This window comes from Gossypium raimondii, chromosome 10, assembly GCF_025698545.1.
Source record: "Gossypium raimondii isolate GPD5lz chromosome 10, ASM2569854v1, whole genome shotgun sequence".
Taxonomy (NCBI): domain Eukaryota; kingdom Viridiplantae; phylum Streptophyta; class Magnoliopsida; order Malvales; family Malvaceae; genus Gossypium; species Gossypium raimondii.
Window position 1 is genome coordinate 30,825,321 of NC_068574.1, and position 20,231 is coordinate 30,845,551.

Sequence of the window (20,231 nt, forward strand, 5' to 3'; positions counted from 1 at the left end):
AGACATCTATAGTCGTGCAGTGTAGGACCAAAGAAAATGGGTGAATACAAATTAACACTTTTAGGCTCAAGATTTGTAATGAGGTTCATTAAGAAGTGTCAACAGGCTCAAAAATTGGTACTAAAGGTAAACATAAATAGGTCAGCTTTTTTGGCTCTAGGTATGTTCCAAACAATGCCTTAGGTCATCCCTGAATATCTCAGTATGCACAAATTTAATCAACCAAACAAACTCAAATCCAACCATTTATCATTCATATTAGCATAGACGTATCATTGTATTTTTTATATCATTTGGTACAATTGATTGCTTAATACCTATTTACAGTGTAACATATAGAAATTAGTAGTCTAATAATAAAATATTTAAAATCATCTACCATCATGCCAAATTTATTTGTAAATACAAACAACCTATGTACATGCTCCTAACCAATCACTTGTATTTCTACAAGCTCAAGCACACCAAAGACAAGAAATATCCAAGAAAAATGTAGAAATTAGAAACAAATCAACAAGTTTTCTATGCTACCCCTCCCCCACACTTTAGTTGACACATTGTCCTCAATGTGTAGCCCATAAAGAGATAAGGAAAGAAGTTACCCAATTGATCGTGCTCTCTCCAACTGCTAATGGTGGGTGGTTCCTTCTTTAATCGTGTAAAGCTCAAATTTTTTGTGTCTCCTTCATGTTGGGTTCCTACATAGAAAACTTAAAAAAAATGCAATATAACAAAAATCTATTATTAGTCTTACTCCTACAAAGTATAAATCAAAATCATCCAAAAATTAATACAAGTCTTTAAAATTAAAAGTTGTTCAATCTCCTTCTTCAAAATCTACCTCTTTGCTTCTGTCGCCCTCCTCATCCTCTCATTCCTCTTTGCTTCCATGTACCTCTTCTTCTTGTTCTAGATTTGTTGGCCCAAACATGTTAGGTGTATAATTGGGGACTCAAATGTTGTTTTGCCTAGCAAATTCTTAAAAAAGTGGTTTCCACTCTTGCATCCACTGAATCATCCAATCTAGCTTTGGATGACTACTCTCACTAACTTCCTGTTGAGCTCGTGCCAAACTTTATGATGAAGTTGGTGTAGCTGTCGCTTCTTGCTGTTGCTTGTTCCAATATTTTATTTGTTTAGCTCGCAGTTCAATATACTGTTGGAACAAAATGTCCCCAATAATACTTCGAGAAGGTTTCAGCGACTATTCAGTGGATGTCATAGGTACACTCACCTTTTTGCATAAAGTCATTACTAGACAAGGAAAGAAAACTCCCACCTTCTAACCACTAATGCATCTCTTCATGTTTTGGTGGATTCATTTGTGGATACAAACCTAATTTCTTTTTTGTAGAATAACATACAGCAAAACTGCTCGAAAGGTAACATTAGAAATATTTAAAGTAGGTATTATTCACGTGCACACAAAATGAACCCATATTTTAGCCTCTAGAAACATAATAGCTAGATGAAAGGGACACGAGAACATTGGCACCTGAGCAATATTTCCATTCTTCCCTTCCTTCAGTTAGAAACTTTATAATGGTATGTCTATGTCTCAAAATACTCTAGAACAGTTTCTTCAATAAAATCTTTTTATAGTATGGAGTATTATGAAGGTCACAAATAATCTGAGGGTTTACTCGCACAAACGTCCCTCACACAGTTATCGTTTCCCACATATGACCTTCAGTGCTCCTAGACTCTTGGTCCCGTAATGACGCATAAAATTCTTGAACAACGGGGACCACAACACTATCTTTAGGGATTGTCCAAAAACATTCCCACCTATGATATCTGACTAAAGGCCATATTTACTTACACAAAATCATTGATGGATCAAATCCCCTTTCTTGGATAAAGGTTTTTCCTTAAAGTTTAATAAAATATTTTTCAATATCCAGGTTTGAAAAATTAGAGGGATTTAGAATCGTCGATGATTCTGGTTCATTAGTTCGTCTAAATTTTCTAGGTGGCATGATATCTAATGTTACTAACTAATGAACTAATTAAGCAATTTATTTCAATAGAACAATAAGAATGAAGATACGAACACTTAACCTTGCATGAATTGTTAGATTCCTTATCACGTTTTTGTTTTGTCCATCATTCCTGGATATTATTTCATATTTTCCTACATCACGTGAGATTGAGAGAAGAAATAGCTCTACATAAATTAAGAAGCAAAAGAAAAGGGTGAGTTTTTAGTGTTTTAAGGGTTTTAGGAGATTTAAGAGATTAAATGGGGTAAAGTGTGTTTAAATAAGAGTTAAATATGTTTTTAGGTTAAAAAAGAGGTGTTTTGGGTGTTTAAAATTGGGTAAATGAAGGGTTAGTCTGGTAGTTGTGCGAATGAGTCGGGTAAACCCTGTAAAAAATTGCAACCCCTGTGTTGCAACATCACTAATAGCTTACCATTTTCGCGACACAAGGGTTCCATGTCACGACACATCCTTCAATTTCAAATTTTAGGGAGATTGTCCTCCATCTCGTGACTTAATTTCGCCATGTCGCGACGTCAGGGTGGCTTCTTTAGTTCCTGTATTCTTCACGACGCATCGTGACACTTGGTTGTCGTGTTGCGACACCGACTCTATGTCAGTCCATGTTTCTATATTTAAGGATGTCTCTATCTTAGATGAATATATATCAAATAAAATTTAACAAATAAACTCTCTGATTAGCTAAATATACAATAATTTACAACAGTTAAGCAATTCAAACATTTTTTAAGTTTTACTATCGGATTCATCCAACAATATCATTAGTTCATCGATGGACGATTCTTTCGTTCTATCAATATTTGTCCATCTTCCATCGTGCCATTCCACCTGTGCCCGCTTGTCTCTTTTCTTAAACCTGTTTATTCTTTCTACATGCATAAATTCAATTAAAGGCAGGCTAACATTTAATGTTTTGAACAAGTTTAGGAAACTTACAAATTCATCCCCATCCTACTTTTTTTCCCTCCAGTCTCGAAGAGAATTTGATTTTTGCACTAGCAGAATATTTAGTTAATTCCTTCTTCCCTCCGTCACCGGTGTGGTTACCTCCTCTAGCTTTAACTCATCTTTAGCCTCTAAGGATTATTTTTTAGGATCATCAATATTTTTCACAATTGTCTCTAGAGTTGTGGTTTTTCGGCTACTCAGTACTTTGCCTGATCGGAATGCAATCGCTTTCACGTGCTCCTTACCTTCTCTCCGTGGATTATCTTCTGTGTTGTTAGGAATACCTGTGCCCATTTGTCTTTTGATGTCACCCATCATGCTCATTAATTGACTCATTTGATCCTCGAGTTTAGTTAATGTTCTTGTTGAATTGGTGCATTCAGATTGGACCTGCTTGACATCCATTCTCATTGATTGTATTTCTCCATCAATTTTATCCAAACGTTGACCACATGCAGTATGGCCACTTGGGTTAAACCTATCTTGAGGTTTCTACAAATAAGGAGGTTTATAATTAATATGTTTAGCTTGATTTAAGTTGTTACCTCCTTCTTGATTTCCTCCCCATCTCAAGTTTGGGTGAGCCCTTCAACCGGGATTATACGTATTTGAATAAGGGTTTCCACCCCTATTCCCGATGTAGTTTACAACCTTAGTGGGATTATTAATATAATGGAAGAGTGGTTTGTCTCCTCCATGCATAGACTGTGTAAAAGAAGACTCGATACGATTAAGTCTATGTTGATATTTGTCATCCTCTAGGATAGTTTTAACCGTAATAAGTTTCTTTCCTTAAATGAATCATTCAATTGGCCATTGACAGGATTTTAATGCCATGTTTTAAATAATTTCATATGCATCCTCATACGTCTTGTTCATAAGGGCTCCTCCTGCAGCTCTATCTAACCCAAATCGTGCGTTCGCATCCAGCAAGTTATAAAATTCCTACAGTCGAAGTGACTCAGGAAATTTGTGGCGGGCATTTTTAAATTAACATTTTGAAATGTTCCCAGGCCTCATAGAAACTTTCTTTCTCCATCTGAATAAAGACAACAATCTCTCTTCTTAGTTGAATTATTTTGCTAATTTGGAAGAACTTCTATAAGAACTTTCCAGTGAGTTCATCCCATGTCGTAATAGACCCTGGTTCCTGCGGCCAAGAAAAGACATTATCAATTAAAGAAAAAGAGAACAAATGAAGACAAATAGCGTCATTAGTGACCTCGTTATACTTACAAGTATCACAGAATTGGAGAAACTATTTTAAATGTTGATTAAGGTCTATTGTCATCATACCCCTAAACTGTAGATTATTCTGGATCATCTGAATCATTGTTGGTTTGATCTCAAAATTATTAGTTGTAATTTTTGGCCTTGCTATGTTTCCTGAACCATGTCCAGACTTGGTAAGGCATAATCCCTTAGAGTTCTCTCATTCCTAGCCATATGTACGTTTACGGGTAGTTGCGGTGCTGGTGGGTTTCCTAAGGCGTTCTAGTCAGCATCACAGAACAATGGATTTTCACGTGATACGTTACCTATAGCAAGTTGTGGCGGATCTTGCATCTGTTGTTGCTGCTATTGTTATTGTCGGCAGTTTTTTCAGACTATTCTCTCTGAATTTGTGACTGCTACAACAGGTATGCCCTTACTATGAGTCATACACTAAACCTAGAAAGAGAAGATTAGTAACAATAAATAAAATAAAATAGAATCGTATCTATAACTTAAAAATTTTCTAATTATTCTTTCTAAATGCAAAGATTAAAATCAACCTAGTGACGTTGCTTCCCCGGCAACGGCACCAATAACTTGGCTACCTCTAGACATACCAACGTCTAGAGTGTGAATATTGCAATAAAATATAGAAATATGAAGTGTTATCCGCAATTATACGGGTTTAGTTGTAATATAGTTTTACAATGGTGTAGATGAGTACTCCGAGGATTGTACCCAAGGGAGACGAGTTTAAATCAATTCTAACCTAAACACTAAAAGATCTAATTAGTACTTTAAATTAGTTATAGTACGAGAACATAATAAAAAGTTTTTTTTAATATTTTTATAATGATAAAATAAAATAACATAAAAGAAATAAAATTCAAGAGACAGAAGAGTAGAGTGAATCATATCTTTATTATAGGTAATTAGCTCACTTCAGTAAACTCAATCAACTGTTGTTTCGGGTTCCTCGTTAATCAACTAGTCACTACCCTAGCAAGATCTTCCGATCTTTGTAATGATTTGGTTTGTGCAAGTGTACACAGTCGTTATCAAGTAATAAGTATCGAGTTATCGTCTCCACAGGGATTGTATTTGTGCTAAGTCAGTTAATTTGTAAAATTATATTAACAATTTGGTAAATAAAAACACAATATAGTTGAGATGTGGTGATTAAAATATATTAAACTAAATGCAATGATCCCTAATGCAAATTATCCTAAGTATGCAAACTATATGAATGAAATAGATTTTAGTAAAATTAAACACAATTTGCAAAAATTATAACATAAATAAACTAGGACAATTACTTTAAATAAACTCAATTTATTATCAACATGCTTAATAACATTCAGAAAAACATTCCATGGCAACTCGATCTTTCATGAGTTTGGAAACCACATTAAGTCCTTTCGGAATCCTTTACTAAGTAAATACGCATTTTACTGATCCTTTTTTACTAAGGGTTTCTTAGCATTTGTGTGAGTTAATAGGGACGTGTTAGGTTTGAAACAATTTAATCACACAAATCTAAAAACTATGCAGATAACAGAGCTTGGTTAGAGTTGTTATGCAACCTACAATTTAATCGTGTTACGAACTAAATTGAGCATGCACATTTCAATTATACGTCCATTAGCCATCGTCTGGTTAGGATCGCTCAGCTAATTCAGGTGCATTTCGATCACGTATGAACAAAATACAGACTTGATTTTAATTGAAAATATGATCGATTGAAGCACAAACATTATAAGTGTGAATCAAATAAATATTATTTAATCAATGCAATCATCCTAGCTTAAATAAAATTAAGCTAACATTGTTGTAAACAATAACAAGGAACACATAACAAACATCTTTATATTAAGTTAAAGAAAAGGAAGATTAAACCCAATTTAGAGTGGTTGTCACTCAAGACTCTGACTGACAAGACTCCTTCGTTCCTTTGCTTTGCTCCTTTGTTGATGGTTCTCCAAGGTGGCCGACCAAGGGTTCTTTAAGAGGCTTAATTGCTAAAATCTCTATGAAGAGATGATGCTAGGCATGGGAATGGAAAAGGTTAAGAGAAAAAGAGAGAATGAAGCTTGATAGATGCTTCAGGATGATTGAGGGATGCTTGAGGGATGATGAATGAAGGAATAAGAGGGTCTTATTTATAGGTGAGGTGAGATAGATAGTTTGCTAAAAATAGGAGTTTCCATCTTTTGAAGCATCTTCCATGGGTGGCCGGTCATAATTTTAGTAAGTTGAGCTAATTTTTCCTTGATTTTTGGTCAATTTGAGTGCCACAACAACTCAGGACTAAGACTTGGTCAAGTGCAAATCTTTAGGTAAATCTCTAATTTCTTCAACTCTTTAAGGACCTTGTGCAATTAAACCAAAAAGTGGTTTATGGACAGCTATGTGTAGCCGAATTTTGGGTTGACTTGGTCTCCAATTTGGAAGGTTTTGTAATCCAGCAAAGCTATCAGACCTGTACAAAATAAATCAACAAGTTAGAGGACCAAAGAATTAATTTTATCCAATTTAATTAATTAATTAAAATCCAAATTATTAATGAAATATTTTAAAATGAATTATTAAATATAATTTTATATTTTATCATTTAATTGAATCATGCATGGCCCACTTTATGCCTTAAAAAATATAATATATTCAAATTAATATAAAGTAAGTCATTTATTACATGAAAATTATATAATAAAGCATAAAATCACATTTTATAATTTCTATGTCCTAATTTCATATTTTCACATATTTCATTAATTTATTAAACAATTACTTAGTTTTAAAAACGGATTTAAGTAAAAGGTGATAAATTACATAGGAAAAATCCTATATATTTTTTCGTTTACACACCCCCAAACTTAAATCATTACTCGTCCCGAGTAATGTTTATGTACAGCAAGAGGTCTTTCTAAGGCAAAATTGCTAATTGTGTAAGCAACATCAATCTTTGTCCCATAATCATGCATTAATAACTTCATGCTTATTGATCTTCTTTATTAACAAGTAATTCATATGCAAACATTCCTTAAGATTATACTAAGCTTCAAAATATGCCAACACGAATCATAGTTGCATGTATTTCACAGTCATAGATAACATTCTTCATTCAACATAATTCATTTCGGTTTAAAAATCTTAGCATTTAACTTTGTCTTAGTTTTCTCGTAATACAACCTTTTTCTTTGAGTGAACCTTTGGAACACCCCCAAACTCATTTTGAACTCGAACTGATACATTTTTCCTTTTTGGAGACTGAGCAAAATTTTCTTCGCTTTTTTTTAAGCATGAGCACATACATCTTTATGAAAATTTCCTCAAATGTTGATTCCCAAGAAAACTTTAGTTAAGATAGGTTCACAAAATTAGGATAATTTTAAAAAGATGGTAACTGGCTTCATTGCAAAAACAAGCCTTTAAGCTCAAAATTACAATTCAAGGGTCTAATATCATAGGGTTGGCTTGAAAAAGGCTCAAACGATCCAAAGAAATAGTGCCTATATCATTTAAGATTTTTATGTCCCCTAGGATTTTGCCTCAAGAAATTTACTAAGTCAATTCTAAAGATATAAACCTTCATGCATGTTTAATCTCAAAATAACTAAGTTTTCATGGCAAACATTACTAAGCTTAAGATCATACAAGCGTTCCATTCTTTATGATAACATACTTTCACTTAGATAAAATAATCATTCATACTTGCATACAAACTATCTCAGTAACAAGAACATCTCTAAACATTCATTTATTAAAACATACTTATGAAAGAAATGATTAAAACATACTTGAAAAATTTAAAAGTTTGAGCAATTTATTTGCCTTACCCCCTTTAAAAAGAAGCAATGTCCTCATTGCAAGAACAAAGTAGTGAATGAAAACTGAACACTAGGTAGGGTTGTAAAGAAAGAGAGGTGAGTCATTAAGACTGCTTAAGTACCAAGTCTTCCCTAATAACCCAATCATAGACATGTTCATTCCTATTACCATATCACTTAGTCTTATTCTTTCTTAAGAAGTGTTAAGTTTGTTCATGCTTGCTATGTTTTATTCTACAGAAATTAAATCATAATTACGAAAGAAACAATTCCTAAAGACCTAAAAATAATTAAATAAATAACAGGACAATAATCCTCCTTTTTATTTTTCTGAGTTATTCCCCTTGTCTTCTTTAGCTTCATCTCCATTTGCATCGTCAGTATCTTCCGTCTATGTCTCAAAGATATCATTTGGGAACTCGGGAACAAAAGTATTAGAGATATTTTTAAAAGTATTTCGAATTGAGTCATCTCTAATTTTTGCATATTTCCCGTAAGTTTGTTGTTGATTGTGCATAAACTTCTACATATCCATCAAAATTGACAACTTTGATTTCCTTGAAGTACTTGCAGAAGTCCGCATGGGAGTTGTATATTCAGGTTCAACACTTAGCTTGACTGGTTCTTCTTCTGGCTTAACCCTTGGTTTAGGAATGTTCGGTTCCTTATCAAATTCTTCATCTTCAGTGTCTGTGACTGAATTAGCTTCAGCTACAGTTCCATCTATTGACTCTTCTATATCCGGCTCAGTTGGCTCTTCTTACTCGCCTTGATTCAGTTCATGCACCCTCTCTACTAATCTTTCAAGATCATAATTTCCAATGCATCCTTGAACATATCGCCCCTTCAAATTTGCTTAATGATGGGAAATAAGCACTTCCTGCCTTCTTTTTAGCACAACCGTGAATCTCCTTGAGGATAATTTTCCCAACATTAATGGACTTTTCTGTCAAAATTGCATATAACAAAAGCATCCGTTCCATCAAGATGGTGGAACTATGTGAGATAGGCATAAAACTATAGCGAACGAAATAAAACCATACATTTGCTACTGGTTTTAAGTATTCTCTTCTACAAGAATAGCTCCCATACTTTCTTATAATCCATTAGGATCTCGGATTTGTCACAACATCAAGCACTTGTTGAAGAAAATCCCAATTGATATTGTTCAACACAGGGTAGTACTCATCTTCTTCAACATCAGGTAAATTAAACAAATTATTGATGGACTTAGAAGTAAGAGGTACCTTTTTCTTTCGAACGATGACTTCAGTAGCATCTTGCGTAGTCAAATAAGCATAGAATTCTCGAACTAGTTCATCATCGAGAAGTGAACGAGCATCACAAAATCGTTCCCACTTGAGAGCATTGATTTTCTTTCTAATCGGTATAGGAACAACCATCAAATCATTACTCTTCAAGTCAAAACCTATTTCCGGCATCATAAGTTGATGCTTGAAGATTGAATCAAATCTCTCTTTCACTTCTTCATCGATCAAAATTAGGTTTTTAAGAGTAGTCTTTGAAGATCTAGTTCTATTGCGAGACATGGTATCTTTTCCCGAAAATTTGGCAAAGTTTCTACACAAAAGAGAAAATAGAAATCGGTAAAGTGCGTAGAACTTGCTACGGCAAAAATCTTGTGATGGCAAAAGGGAATTTCGGCAAAAAGGAAAGAGAACTAAGGTTTTTTTTTTTGAGATTTGAGGTTGGCTACACAAAAGGGAGACTTAGGGATTTTTAGGGTGTAAGCAAATTGCTTTGAGGGATATGAAGATTAGTAGAATAGAAATGGTTTTATATAGGAAAAATTAGGGCAACATGTAGCAAAAAATTAGTTACATTAGGGTTACTTGGGCGACAAGCAATGGGTAAGATTGCAAGGCATGGATTTTTGCCTCCTTTTTGCTGTCTTGGGCCTCAAACTCAGACTGTATCTTACTAAAAAAATAGATTAGTACCTGGGCCAAATTTGACTCTCTTTATAAAATTTTAAACAGAACAAATGAAATTAAAAAAAATTAAGTCTTAATTAGAAATTTTCTTCTTAACAAATTACATTAAATTAATTCCCAATAAAGGTTGGAGGGGTCATAACGGTCCCGCTTAAGTTCCAATCTCCATAGAAAAAATTAATTAAATGTAATAAGTTAAGAAAATAAGTTTTAATTATTTATTTATTTACAAAATGAGTTCATGAAAAATTAAGGGTCTGCTAATTTGAGTGAGGATTCAATTCGCTCAACTTCACCATCCCAGTAGTGTTTGAGACGTTGACCATTAACTTTAAACGTACATCCATAATTGTCATATAATTCAATAGCTCCATAAGGATAAACTCGGTAGATGGTATAAGGTCCTTTCCATCGGGATTTAAGCTTCCTAGGAAATAACTTCAACCTTCAATTAGAAAACAAAACCTTCTCACCTTCCTTAAACTCGTGAGGTTGTATATGACTATCATGCCATCTCTTTGATCTTTCTTTACACATTTTGGCATTCTCGTAGGAAAGTAACCTCAGCTCTTCCAACTCATCAAGTTGTAACATCTTTCTCTCATTGGCTTGCTTATGATCAAAGTTCAACTGCTTCAAATCCAGTGAGCTTTATTCTCCAACTCTAATGGTAAATGACATGTCTTTCCAAAGACTAACTGATAAGAAGTCATTCCTAACGGAGTCTTAAATGTTGTTCGATATGCCCATAATGCATCATCGAGCCTTCGAGACCAATCTTTTCTGCTAGGGCGTACTACCTTTTCAAGGATACCTTTGATTTTTTGATTCTCTCTTTCAACTTGCCCATTAGACTAGGGGTGATAGGCAGTGGCAATCTTGTGCTTCATATCATATTTATCAAGCAACCACTTAAGCTATTTGTTCACGAAGTGAGAACCTTCATCACTAATAATAGCTCTTAGTGTCTCAAATCGTGTAAACACATGCTTATGTAGAAATCGCATGACTACCTTAGAATCATTTGTAGGGTATGCTTCAGCTTCAACCCACTTGGATACATAGTCCACAGCAACTAAGATGTATTTGTTCCCATACGAAGAAGGAAACAGGCCTAAGAAATCAATGCCCCATACGTCGAACAATTCAATCTCCAAAATGTTTGTCAAGGGCATCACATTCCTTCTTGATATATTTCTAGTCCTTTGGCATTTATCACAGTTCTTCACATAAGCATAAGTATCTTTAAATAGTGTAAGACAAAAGAAACCTGCTTGCAAAATCTTTGTTGTAGTTCATTAACCACCAAAGTGTCCCCCACTTGAAGATGAATGGCAATGATACAAGATCTCAGCAATCTCGCTTTCAGCTACACACTTTCGGATTATTTTATCTGCACATTGTTTAAACAAAAACGGATCCTCCCAAAGATAATATCGATTATCATGAAGGAATTTTTTCCTTTGTTGGTATGTCATTTCTCGAGGAATTATTCCACATGCAAGATAATTGGCAGAATCAACAAACCAGGGTATTTCATGAATTCGATTTACCTCAAATAAGTGTTCATCTAAGAAATTCTCGTTGATAGGAACACATGACTGAGTTACCTCATCTTGCTCCAACCTCGACAGATGATCAACTATTTGATTTTCGACACCTTTTCTGTCTTGGATCTCAAGGTCAAATTCTTGGAGTAAAGGTATCCAACGAATTAGCCTTGGTTTTGCATCTTTCTTTGTGAGCAAGCATTTAATGGCCGCATGGTTAGTAAATACTGTAACTTTGGTACCTATAAGATATGAGCGAAATTTGTCAAAAGCAAAAACTATAGCAAAGAGTTTCTTTTCAGTTACTATATAATTGTGTTGGGCTCCCGTCAAAGTTCTACTTGCATAATAAATAGGGTGAAACATTTTATTTCTTCTTTGACCCATCACAGCTCCAACGACATAGTCACTTGCATCGCACATCAACTCAAAAGGTGAGTTCCAATCAGGTGTAACGATTATTGGGGTTGAGATTAACCGCTTCTTTAGATCTTCAAAAACTTCCAAACATGTTTTGTTGAAATCAAACACTGTATCTTTCTCTATCAACAAACGCAACGGTTTAGAAATTTTCGAGAAATCTTTGATAAACCTTCAATAAAAACCGGCATGGCCTAAGAAACTTCTAACTCCTTTCACATTCATTGGGGCTGGTAATCTTTCAATTACGTCCACCTTTGCTTTATCGACTTCAATTCATTTTTTTGAGATCTTATGACCTAAGACAATCCCTTCCTTGACCATAAAATGGCATTTTTCCCAATTAAAGACAAGATTCGTCTCTTCGCATCTCTTCAATACATTAGCCAAATTACTCAAACAGATATCATAAGTGTTACCAAAAATAGAAAAATCATCCATTAAAACCTCAACAAAATTTTCAACCATATCAGTAAATATTGCCATCATGCATCGTTGAAAAGTTGCAGGTGCATTGCATAAACCAAAAGGCATTCGCCTAAAAGCAAACGTACCATATAGACAAGTAAAGGTTGTTTTATGTTGGTCTTCTGGGGCTACAACTATTTGGTTACATCCCCAATAGCCATCTAAAAAATAATCAAATTTATTACCTGCCAGTCTATCTAACATCTGATCCATAAAAGGCAACGGACAATGGTCCTTCCGAGTGGCTTTGTTCAACTTTCTGTAATTAATACAGATTCTCCAACCGGTAAAAGTTCTTGTTGGAATTAACTCGTTACGCTCATTTTTAGAAATCGTGATTCCACCTTTTTTCGGCACACACTGCATCAGACTTACCTACGAACTATCTCAAATACGATAGATGATTCCTGCATCTAACCATTTGATCACTTCCTTTCTCACAACTTCTTTTATAATAGGATTGAGCCTCCTTTGCCCATCAATTCGAGCTCTTTCACCTTCTTCTAAAATGATTTTATGCATGCAAAAAGAAGGGCTTATACCTCGAATATTAGCTATGGTCTAACCAATTGCTTTCTTAAATTTCTTTAGAACAGTAATTAGTTGCTCCTCTTGATCTTTCGTAAGTTCCATTGAAATAATCACAGGTTAAGTAGAACAATCACCTAAATAAATGTATTTCAAATGGGAAGGAAGTACCTTTAGTTCAAGTTTAGGTGGTTCTTCAATTGACAACTTGGGTTGCACAAATTCTCTAACTTCTAACTCCAACGGTTCAAACCGTGTGGATTGAATAAAATTTCCCAGATTGGCTTCCATCAAAGCCATGCTTTGTTCACCTTCTTCATCCTCCAAAGGGTCAAGATCTAAGGCTTTCTCTAATGGATCTTCTTCAAAATTGCTTTCCATAAAAACCAAGGTTTCTATCTCTTCCATAACTGAACACTCCTCTACCGGATTGGGAAACTTCATCACTTTAAGAATGTTAAAGGTTAACTGATCATTTTGAACTCACATGGTGAGTTATCCTTTCTACACATCAATTAACGTTCTTCCCGTGGCTAAGAAAGGTCTCCTAAGGATGATCGACACGTCCATTTCTACTTCAAAATCTAAGACAATAAAATCAGCAGGAAAAATAAATTTATCAACTCTTACCAAAACATCCTCGATCTTTCCTTCGGGATATGCTAAAGATCGATCCACTAGCTGAAGCGTCACAGTTGTAGGTCTTACTTCACCTATCCCTAACATCTTGAAAATAGACTTAGGCATCAAGTTGATACTCGCTCCTAAGTCAAACAAAGCTTGACCACAATAAGATTCACCAATGTTACAGGGTATAGTAAAGCTTCCTGGGTCTTTCAATTTCGATGGCAATTTGTTCTGTAGGAACGTACTACACTCATTTGTCAAGGCAACAGTCTCATACTCACTCAGTCATTTCTTCTTAGATAGTATATCCTTCATAAACTTAACATAATTCAGCATTTGTTCTAAAGCCTCCACCAACGGAATATTGATGTGTAACTACTTCAGAACATCCAAAAATTTCTTGAATTGCACCTCATGTTTCTTCTTGTTTTGCTGCAATCTTTGCGAATATGGAGGTGATGGAACTTTCGGTTGAACTGGGCAACTTTTCTGAGTAGGTAAATCTGCATCCCAAGAAGGTTTTAAAATATTTGAATTCATTAAGTCATGGTTTATCTTGTCAAACTTTGCAGTTTTTGATTCCTTTGGTGCAGGAACTTTAACAGCTGGTTGATTCTTCTCAACGGACTTATCTTCGACATCAATTAATCGAGGTTCTAGAATTTTACCACTTCGCAATGCCACTACCTTGATATGTTCTTTACCCAAATTTCTTGGATTCTCAGTATCACTCGACAAGGTTTCTTGCGGTCTATTACGTAGCTCTGTAGCTAACTAACCCATTTGATTTTCCAAAATTTTCAATATTGCTGGTTGGCTTTGGATCAAAGCGTCATTCTTTTCCATGTACGCTTTCAACAAGTTCTCCAAATTGTTTGATGCCTCAGCTTGAGGTGGTTTTGGAGCTTGCTGATTAAACCCTTGAGATTGGTTGGGTCTTTGCTATTCGGTCCATTTCCTTGGTTACTCCAAGAAAGGTTACGATGATTATGCCATGAAGGATTGTAGAAGTTGGACTGAGGTCATTGTCCACTCCTATTTTGATATTGGTTCCCCACATAGTACACTGACTCGGGATTTGATGGAAAATTCTTAAAAGAATGACCTTCCCCACAATACACACAGGAAACTACTTCAAACAGACTTGGTGGCTGAGCTGTAAAATTATTAGTACCATTAGCAGTTAACTGTTTTAACATAGAGCAAATAGACGATACCTGAGCTGATAACAAAGTGAGGGAGTCAACTTCATGAACTCCGGCTACACGTCTTCCTGAAGCTATTCAATTTATTTTCCATTGATAGTTATTACTCGCGATCCTCTCAATGATCTCATAAGCCTCATTATAAGACTTAGACAAAATTGTACCATTCGCGGAAGCATCTACCATCAATCTTGTATGTGCATTGAGACCATTATAGAATGTCTCCAACTAGATACAATGAAGAATCCCATGATGAGGACACTTACGAAGTAACTCCTTGAATCACTCCCAAGCCTCATACAAAGACTCATCATCCAATTGTTGGAAATTTGTGATCTCGTTCCTTAACTTAGCGTTTTTCTAGGTGGGAAATGAATAACAAAAATCTCTCTGCTAATTCTTGCCATGTAGATATGAAACTTGGCGGCAATGAATTGAACCATGCTGATGCTCGATCTCGCAATGAGTATGGAAATAACTTCAACCTCAGTGCGTCTTCAGTCACACCGGCTATCTTGAATGAATCACTCACCTCCATAAACAATCATATGTGGATATGTGGAGCTTCCGTGGGCATACCACTAAATTGGCCCGTCGTTTTGAGCACTTGAAACATCACTAGTTTCAATTCAAACTGGGTTGCCCCAATATCTAGCCTTCTAATTCCTGGGTTTAACTCACTGAAAAGTGGCACAGCATATTGTCTGATGTATCGATCCCTATCAACGACAATGAGGATAGGATTTCGTACATGATTGGCTTCATTACCTTGGTCTTGATTCTGATTCCCAAGGTCCATCTCGACTTGTCTTTGAGTTGTTCATTCACGTCTTCTTTTTCTAAAAGTTCGCTCAATTTTAGGGTCTACCGAGAGTAAATCGATAATTCGATATATGCTCATAAACACCTGATAAGAAAATCACAAAAATTAAAAACAATAAGTTAGTAATGTTAGAAATAAATAAAATTTAAAATAAATAATTTCACACACAAAAATGACTATGGCAACAGTTGACAATCCCAAGCAACAGCGCCAAAAACTTGTAACGCTTAGGTTTGTGCAAGTGTACACAGTCGTTATCAAGTAATAAGTAAGTATCGAGTTATCGTCTCCGCAGGGATTGTATTTGTGCTAAGTCACTTAATTTTTAAAATTATATTAACAATTTGGTAAATAAAAACACAATATAGTTGAGAAGTGGTGATTAAAATTTATTAAACTAAATGCAATAATCCCTAATGTAGATTATCCTAAGCATGCAAACTATATGAATGAAATCGATTTTAGTAAAATTAAACACAATTTGCAACAATTATAACATAAATTAATTACGACAATTACTTTAATTAAACCCAATTTATTATCAACATGCTTAATAACATTCGGAAAAACATTCCATGGCAACTCGATCTTTCATGAGTTTGGAAACCACATTAGGTCCTTTCGAAATCCTTTACATAGTAAATATGTATTTTACTGATCCTTATTTACTAAGGGTTTCTTAAAATTCGTGTGAGGTCGCAAGGACATGTTAGGTTTGAAACAATTTAATCATACAAATCTGAAAACTATGCAAATAACAGAGGTTAGAGTTGTTATACAACCTACAATTTAATCGTGTTAGGATCTAAATTGAGCATGCACATTTCAATTATTTGTCTATTAGCCGTCGTCTGGTTAGGATCGCTCATCTAATTCAGGTGCATTTCAATCATGTATGAATGAAATACAGACTTGATTTTAATTGAAAACATGATCGATTGAGGCACAAACATTATAAACATGAATCAAATAAATATTATTTAATCAAAGCAATCATCCTAGCTTAAATAAAATTAAGCTAACATTGTTGTAAACAAGAACAAAGAACACATAGCAAACATCTTTATATTAAGTTAAAGAAAAGAAAGATTAATCCCAATTCAGTGTGGCTATCACCCAAGACTCTGACTGACAAGACTCCTTCGTTCCTTTGCTTTGCTCCTTTGCTGATGGTTCTCCAAGGTGGCCAACCAAGGGTTCTTTAAGAGGGTTACTTGTTAAAATCTCTATAAAAAGATGATGCTAGGCATGGGAATGGAAAAGGTTAAGAGAAAAAGAGATAATGATGTTTGATGGATGCTTGAGGGATGATTGAGGGATGATGAATGAAGGAATGAGAGGGTCTTATTTATAGGTGAGGAGTGAGAGTTAGTTTGCTAAAAATAGGAGTTTCCATCTTTTGAAGCATCGTCCATGGGTGGTCAGCCATAATTTTAGTAAGCTGAGCTGATTTTTCCTTGATTTTTGGTCAATTTGAGTGCCACAACAACTCAGGACTGAAACTCTATCAAATGCAAATCTTCAAGGAAATCTCTAATTTCTTCAACTCTTTAAGGACCTTGTGCAATTAAACCAAAAAGTGGTTTATGGACAGCCATGTGCAGCCAAATTTCGGGTTGACCTGGTCTCTAATTTGGACGGTTTTGTAATCCAGCAAAGCTATCAGACCTGTCCAAAATAAATCAACAAGTTAGAGAACCAAAGAATCAAATTTATCCAATTTCATTAATTAATTTAAACCCAAATTATTAATGAAATATTTTAAAATGAATTATTTAATATAATTTTATATTTTATTATTTAATTTAATCATGCATGGCCCACTTTGTCTTAAAAATTTAATATATTCAAATTAATGTAAAGTAAGCCATTTATTGCATGAAAACTATATAATAAAGCATAAAATCATATTATAATAATTTCTATGTCCTAATTTCATATTTTCACATTTTTCATTAATTTATTAAACAATTACTTAGTTTTAACAATGGATTTAAGTAAAAAGGTGGTAAATTACATAGGAAAAATCCTATATATTTTTGTGTTTACAATCTTACACTAACATAACGAGTCAACAAGGGCTACTTATCTTCCGACCTCACAGTCTAGATTGCTTTGGGGTGAAGGTGTTCATGAATCAGCACTTACCAATTTTGGTTTAAATTCCTAGCAGTTAATAGATCATACCTAGGGTTGTTAAGCCTAGGGTTTTTTTTCACGTTCTTCCTTTCCCAACAGTTGATTCATTGTGTAACCCTACAAAATAGTTAATAGATCATACCTCCACTCGCTAATCCCCCATGGGAGGATTTGTTCCTCATGGCTTTTATAAACAATATGGAGTTGATGTAAAGAGAACACATGATAAATGGATTAAATTGTAGAGTTTAAGAAAACACCTGATTTGTATTAAAGATGAAAAAATGAATCCATAAAGTTTGGTGATCTCCACAAATCATATATCTTGAAAAAGAATAACTGAAATTAAATTCTAAAGCTAAACTAAGTTTAAAAGAGAGAATTTAGGCTAAGTGAATGGTGTCTATGACATGTGCCAAAGTAGCCTATTTATAGATTCTAAGTGGTCGTTGTCCTTAACCCTAGGTTAGCTAACATTCTCGAGCTTTAAGTTTTATTATGCAGACCAAAACGCCCCTATTTCGTATTTAATTTTCGTTCCAGAGTCTATGTCGCGACACACTAGGACCTGTGTCGCGACATGGCAGTCAGCGTACTCCACTTGGGATATCTTCAGGGGTTTGTCACGACACCCTTAAACTATGTCGCGACATATAAGGCAGTCTTAAGATTTTTCTATTCTGCTCCCTATGTTGTGACATTGATCATACCATGTTGCAACATCAATCATACCATGTTGTGATGTAGCAACCAGTATCAGTTTAGTATGCTTTCTAAAAGTCTCCTGCACACTCACAAAGTGCGTTAGCTCACCCTTAGGCATCATTTGGCCCTTATGGTCAATAAAAGACTCAATTTTGTACATTTTATTAACTTATTAAAAACTGAAGAAAACATAATTCAAACCTACTAAAAATTTTTATTTTCAAGCTTCAAAAGTGCGATAATTAGTTTAATCTACTACACCGAATTACGACAAATCACGGGACCAAATTTTGACCAGTGAGTTAGTAAATATTAATTACTTACTATTTACGAGTCTATTAGAGTGTCGTGTTAAATTTTGGATCTATGATTTTAATGTTTGGTTGATTAATTAGGTAAAAATGACTAAATTGTAAAAGCTAAATAATTTATCGCTATTAATTTAAAGGTGTTAAATGACTATAGAAGCATGATTTGGTGGTTTTAAATGATAATTAGTCATATTTTAAAATAGGTGGATGATTTTGGCATGGTTGTTAAAGAAATTTTAGTTGTTAATGAAGAGTAAATTTGTAATCAAGTAATTAAAATGTAAACCAAAAAAAAAGGAAGCAAACCATCATCATCCTCATTAGCCTCACCACCAAAATTAGGAAGCCAAAACTCCACGGTTGAAGCTTAGGGTTTAGCCAAGCTAGAATTTTGCATGTAAGTGAATTTTAACCCATTTTTCGTAAATTTTTAATCTATTTTTCATAAATTTTATGTTTTGGATATCGTTGTTGCTCTATCTAGCTAGCCTAGGGACTATTTCGTAAAAATTTTAAAGGTGTGAAAAGTCACCATCAATATTTTTTTTTTGTTTTTGATGTTAAATGATTAAATTTGAAGCTTGATGTGGAAATATGACTAATTTGTAAAGTAATTTTGGTTAATTTTGAACTTAGGGACTAAATTGATAAAATATGAAAGTTAAAAAGAATTATTGTGAAAGTTCATCATTTAGTAACTATTTGAGGGACTACACTGCATTCAACACTAAGGTTTTAGAGTGAATTATGTAAAATATATAAGTTTCACTTTTAGGGAATAAACTGTATAAAAAGGTAAAAGCTTAAGATAATATTATAAGATGTTAATAAAGGGGTCACATGCATGAATTTAAATGTCATATGGTACTTAAATAGTTAATTGAATTAAAATTATCATATAGGTCAAGAAACGGATCAACCGGTTGACAAACAAAGAAAAGGAAAAATTATTGAGTAGTCCTTGGTGACGTGTTTGCTGCAGAATCGATTTAGGTAAGTTCATGTAGTGGATAAATTGATTTAATTTTTTCTTTTGTGATATAATATATTTGTGTATGTTTGTGATTGGGTTTACTTGTATAATGATTTTAAAACATTGGATGGTTTAAAATGTATTGATATTGTAATTGAAGTATGTGATTTAAAATGAAAAATTATATGGTTAAACTCATGTGATGTGATAATGTATAAGTAACTAAATTATATGGTTATGAAACAAGGGTCATATGAACTTAGTGAACAAATAGGATACAAATGACATGTCATTAGGGTTATTATCTTTTCGGGTGTTGGTCTTGGATGTCCACCGATGGCTATGGTCCTGCATTTGTTGTGAATTCTTCATAGCGTGTGTAAGCAGTATTGTGTAGCTTTATCATCCCGACCCACAACTCATATGAGCAGGCCCATTTTTCACAGCTCGTGTGAGTATTATTATCTCGCGTATCCAATGTTATTTCACTGTGGTTCATCGAGTAGAAACCAAATATATTAAATGGTAATGGAT

The 20,231-nt window shown here is 34.2% G+C and overlaps 2 non-coding genes across 2 annotated transcripts; both read left to right on the top strand.

The window, feature by feature from the left end:
* The first annotated feature begins 3,918 nt into the window (after window positions 1-3,918).
* LOC128034318 (small nucleolar RNA R71) lies at window positions 3,919-4,022 on the top strand. Its single transcript, XR_008190447.1, has one exon. It is a non-coding gene; the product is annotated as a small nucleolar RNA R71 (small nucleolar RNA).
* Window positions 4,023-14,990: 10,968 nt separating this feature from the next.
* On the top strand, window positions 14,991-15,097 carry LOC128034159 (small nucleolar RNA R71). The gene has a single exon (XR_008190291.1). It is a non-coding gene; the product is annotated as a small nucleolar RNA R71 (small nucleolar RNA).
* The last annotated feature ends 5,134 nt before the right edge of the window (window positions 15,098-20,231 follow it).